Source organism: Sceloporus undulatus, unplaced genomic scaffold (genome assembly GCF_019175285.1).
Source record: "Sceloporus undulatus isolate JIND9_A2432 ecotype Alabama unplaced genomic scaffold, SceUnd_v1.1 scaffold_12, whole genome shotgun sequence".
In the NCBI taxonomy this organism is placed as follows: Eukaryota; Metazoa; Chordata; class Lepidosauria; order Squamata; family Phrynosomatidae; genus Sceloporus; species Sceloporus undulatus.
Window position 1 is genome coordinate 5,408,934 of NW_024802934.1, and position 6,000 is coordinate 5,414,933.

Below are 6,000 nucleotides of genomic sequence, written 5' to 3' on the forward strand. Positions count from 1 at the left end.
ATGGGTCAAAATTGATATGAAGGCAATTAACAACAAAAAGGGGGCCTTATGTAAAATGGCAAAATCAAAGTTTACCTCTGGGAACTTATATATATTTAAAATATTTTCAATACATAGATGCTTGAATGTGTGGATAAAGAATCCGTGGATATGGAGGGCCAACTGCATTTTTTCTACTGACAGGGTTGAGGTTTGCACAGTAAAGTATGTTTGGTAAGAACCAAGTTATTCATTTATTCATTTTAACCACCACTCCCCTCTCTAAATGGTGATAAAAGGTTCTACATCTAGGCCCAGCTGAGAGTACAAAGTTACTGAGCATCTCCCCAGACACAAAATGACTGAACAGGACAGGGCCAGTTATAACATGATTTTAGAAACAAGCAATTTGTAATAATGGAAATATGAATGTATGTCATTTTCTTTTCTTTTTTCTTTTTTTGGTGGAGCAGCTGGTCAACGTAGCCTATTCTGTCTCTTCTAACTATGGCAGGGGTCATTCTGAGCTATGCTTCACAAGATCTTTAACTAGAAATGCTGGGGAACTAGGCTGTTTTACATACAAAACATGTGCTCTATTGCTGAGCCAAAGGTCTTTTCAAATAAGCCCTGGTGCTTAACAAGAAATATCAAACTACTCAAGAGCAGCTGTTTGACAGAGCTGATGTATAAACTTCTGATTGTTAGGTTTCAGTTTCCAGTGCTTTCAGGTAGAGTATCCTAGGGCTCATTCACATTACAAAAAAAATCGGTTTTGAAACCGATTCAATCACGTGAAGTTCCTACTCACCCCGAATCTCACACAAGCGAATCCGGGGCTTGCACACCCGTTCTGTGTTAAATGGCCCCTAGCGCGGGTCTTTTGAAATCGGCGCAAATACCGTTTCTTTTTAAAAACCCCGGGTCCTGGGAATGAGAACTTTGGCCTCGATCACGATCAAGGCAAATTGAGGGAGGGATTTAGGTCAGAGGGTGGGCAAAGGGCAAGGCATTTCCTCCCCTCATCGGAGGGGAGGGGGAGGAGGAAAGAGCCCTGGGCAGAAGGGAGCAAGGGAAGGCATTCTTTAGGAGCCTCTTTTCCCTGCATCCCCTGCCCAAAGCCCTCTGTCGCTGGGCATTCCTTCCCTTGCAGGAGGAAAAAATCAGGTCATGAACGGAGCTCATGTCAGGCAACCCCCCCCCCCTTTTCAAATGCAAACAATTTCTATTCCAGAATGTATGTTTCATTTTTTACCATTTTTTTTGAGCGCACATGCACATGGTTTCTATTCCAGAGGCAGATGGAGCCAGGCTTGCACTTGCTTTCTGCAGAGGGAGAAGCTACAAATGTTGCAAACAATCAATGTTACATTTTTACCAATTTTTTTTGAGCAAATATGCGAATGATTTGTCTTCTGAGCAGATACAGCAAGGGAAGCAAAGGGAAAGCTAATGTTGCTTTTAAAAGCATTAAAAAAAAGCATGGCAATCCCATCCTTTGCCTGGGACAGGGGCAGATCTGACCCAAAAGCCCACAGGTTTATTAAAAAAGAGAGAGAGAGAGAGAGAGAGGCATCTCTCTCCCTGCTTCAGCCGCTGAAACCCCTGTGCCTGGCTCTTTAAAAAGGGAGGACACTTCCCCCGATGCCCTGCAAACGTCACCATGACGATAGCTTGATTGGCAGCGGCCACCTCGCCAGAATGCATTCGATTTCTGTCAAAATGCATTCGATTTCAATTTGTAGTGGGCACTTGCTAACAGAGCGATTCGGGGGAGGGGCATCCGGATCATCCCAGTTCCCTCCATGTCTTTTAGGCCAGTATGAATGGGGCCCTAGTTGTCCACAGAAACTCTAAGCAATTTGGTAGAAATCAGCAATACGATATTCTTTATTTAAAAAGATAGCCATGTTAGTTTGTATTAGCACAAAGAGAAATAAAAGAAACCGATAACCCCTTTGAGACTAATCGCGAAGATGAAATTCCTAACACAAGTTTTTGTGGACTCAATCTACTTCCTTCTTTGTATTTACCTTCGAATCATTAACACATATTTTAAAAAGGTTAATTTTATAATAGTGTTTTCTAATTCTCCATTTACGTATAAGAAGGTTAAAATATTGGACAATTGTAGATTTGTTTAAAAATCAAAGTATGTTGTTAAGATATTTGACTTATAAAATTACACAGCTATTGAGATGACTGCCACCTTGTGGCAAGGAAATTTATCAGCAGAACTGTCTTAAGGGAAAAGTTACTTAACTGAGCCAGAGGAGCTTTTCTGAAAGAAAATAGTGTACATAAATCTCTGGTGAAGTTTTCTTCAAAAGGAGAATATCAAAAGACAAGCCTGTTTATTGTATAGATTAACTTTTACTAAGACTACGTGACTACTTGCCCACGGCTAAACCCTGTGTAATGTCACCTTTACTTGAGAAAACCCATTTCATACAATTTTACAATTTTGCCCCACATAGGAATTGAAAATTTTTCAGCCTTCATTTTACTGAATGCAATGAATTCTAACTCAGTTTTCCCCACCCTTGTTTCCTATTACCTAGCAATATTTTGTTTTGTTTTCCCCCCTTGCAATGACACTGACTTCCTAAGGTGCATCTTACTGGTTTTCCATACTGCAGAAATAAAGCAGTTTGGCACCACTCCATCCTGTGGAATCCTGGGATTTGTGGTTTAGTGAGATATTAAACCTGGCCTGTTAGAGATATTGGTGCCTCACCAAACTACGAGTCCTAGGTTTGTGTAGGATAGAATCATGACAGTTAAAACTAGCATCAAACTGCTTTATTTCTGTAGTGTGGACACACCCTTTATTTGTACTTTTAATATACACATTTTCCCCATTGACTACCCCCTCCCAATCATACACATTTTCCACACATTTTCAAATGTGCACATTGAGTTTCTTCTTGCAGCAAGTAAGAGATGTGTTTCATCTTGCAATGAGTGCCAGAAGATGTGAAAAGATATCTTTCCCCCATACTGTCAAATCCACCAAACTTCCTTTTCTATAACTGGCCTGTACTGTCTTTCCAAGGCAGTGCACCTGATGCACTAAGGATATACAGTTGATAAACTATATCATGACAGCTTTCTGAATCCTCAGAAATCTGACTGTTCATATAATGTTCTGCACTAAAAATGAATTCAGTTTTGGTTTTTAAAGCTGGCCTTCACTTGTAATTTTAAGAAGGATTATAGTTCAATGGTAGAATAACTGAGTACAGTACTAGGATAAATTATTTGTATGTAGAAGGTCTTAGCTTGGATCACTGGCATCTCCCACTGACTGTTTAGATACTCCAAAGCAGGGGTAGGCAACCTGCGGCCCGTGGGCCGGATGCAGCCCGGTGAGGCCTTGGGACTGGCCCCAGCCCGGTCCTGCCACCGATTGCCGCCGGGGCCTTTGGCTTCTCCTGCGCAGGGGAAATTGTCTATAGAAGCCTCAGAAACAAGCATTTATATTAACATTTAAAAAAAAAATCAGCAAATTTTTTCATGTGTCCTCCACTTTTTTTAAAAAAAGTGTCCACCATTTGAAAATGTTGTCCTACATTTGTCCCGGTTTATTTATTTATTTATTTAAAAAAATATTTCATTATTTATTTTTTGGCTTCGGCCTCCCAGTTGTCTGAAGGACAGCAACCCGGCCCCCGGCTCAAAAAGGTTGCCTACCCCTGCTCCAAAGAGTACAGCAAGAAAGTACTGTATCTTAATTTTAACTTCCTCCCCACTGGTAGGAAGTATCTAAGTAGTCTCCTTACATAGATTATTCCAGTGTGACATAGTGGTTTGAGTGCTGGACTATGACACTGGAGATCAGGTTTGGATTCCCCACTTGAGCATAAAAACCCACCTTAGACAAGTCACACACTCTCAGCCTCAGATGGCAAACCCATTGTAAAGATACTTGCTAAGAAAAACCTATGATACATTCACCTTAGGGTCGCTATAAGTAAAAAATGATGACTTGAATGCATAGAACAACAACAACAATAACAACAAAAAGGTAACTGGAGGTATTAACAACAGATGCTTTGGCACACATTAGAGTCTAAATTCTCCACTTGAGTGCTTCATGTTGCTGGCTTCTATATGAACAGATACATTTCTATTCAATTGTAATTAAAATAAAAATATAAGGGCTTGGCTTTTGGAGCAGCCTGTGTTGGTATTGTTGTTGTGTGCCTTCAAGTCATTTCCAATTTAGAACGACCTTAAGGTGTCCCTGTCACGAGGTTTTCTTTGCGGTTTTCTTCAGAGGGGGTTTGCCATTGCAATCCTCTGAGGCTGAGAGAGTGTGACTTGCCCAGGGTCACCCAGTGAGTTTACATGGCTGAGACAGGATCTGAATCCTGGTCTCCAGAGTCACAGTCCAACACTCAAACCACTACATTCATGGTAAGATCTAGAACAGCAAGGATGACACTAGTATTCTAGCAGAGTGAACAAGATCTACTGTAATTCTGAAACAACTGCATTGAAAATACTTAGCTTTGCCATGACCAAATTTGATGTTGCAGCTCAAAAAAAGAAATTCTTCCAAAGTCCCACAATTTCTTCCTAGTGAATGTTCCTGCCAGGTTCTACAATCCTCCATCTACCACATTTTATGTAACCGGGCACAGAAACTAGATTACTTTCAATAAGCCTCCTGTAGTTTTATTTCAGATAGTCAGGAATTTGTCGACTGCAGTGCTTCTTATGTTGGCAGTCAACTTTTATAATCTGCAATTTGATTATAGAAAAAACACCTGTTATGCCTATTTCATATTTAAATTTTGTGTTTTTCCTATAAATATTGATGGTTTCAAACATATACATCTGGAAAGAAGGAGAAGGAGGACAACGACCCAAATCAAATTTCAGAAATGGATGTACATGTGATATATCCAAGTTTATGATCCAGGAGGGCAAGCAAGATTTATCTCTGGGTCCACAGGTCAATCTGAAAACCGAACAGAACCTCCATGTATCTAAGGCCCCATGCAGACTGGCATCAGAGATCTGGAAGGAACTGGGCTGATTTGGATGCCCCTCCCCTGAATCTCTCCGTTAGCAAGTGCCCACTACAGAAAGAGGGGCATTTTAAATCGAATGCATTCTGTGCCTGCTGCCAAAGGTGCCTGCTGTCAATCAAGCGATCGTCATGGTGACGTTTTGCAGGGGCATCGGAGTGTCCTCCCCCTCCTTTTTTTTAAAGAGCCATGCACAAAATGCCCCAAGTGTCAATTTTTTAAAAACCTCTTTTTTGTGTGTTGTGTGTATGTGTGGGCATTTGGGTCAGATCTGCCCCTGTCCCCATTTTCAATCCCATGCAAGCTAATGCATCCCCCACTCCTTGCCCCCCAGAATGCCTCTTACACATGAAATAATAATAATAATAATAATAATAATAATAATAATAATAATAATAATAGTAATTCCTCACCTCGGAAATGCCAGAAAAGGATGCAATTGCCATGCATTCTTTTTTTGTTTTGTTTTTAAAAGCAATTCAGGGCTGCCTCTGAATTCAGTAGCAAAAGCATGTATCATTTTGTCTAACTGACAAGAGCAAAAAAATGTAACATTGATTGTAAGTCTAGCCTTTTGCAACATTTGTAACATTCCTCTTTGCTGGAAGCGAGCAGATGAAAAGGAAAGTGCACAAACTGCTAGCCCTGGTCTATCTATCTATAAATCTGCCTCAAGAAAACAAATCATGCGCATATTTGGTCAAAAATAATTTTTTAAAAATATGAAAAGGGGGGGGTGCCTGATGTGAGCTCCGTTTGTGCCCTACCTTTGACCTAACCTGACCCTTTTCCTCCTGCTAGAGGAGCTTTGCCATTGCCTTCCAGTGAGGCTGACAGAGTGTGACCTGTCAGTTCCAACTAAAGTAGACCCATGGAATCAATTGGGAATAAAATGGAAATGCAGCGCAGGCATTCCTGTAGCATCCTCATATAACACAAATAATAATAATAATAATAATAATAATAATAATAATAATAATAATAA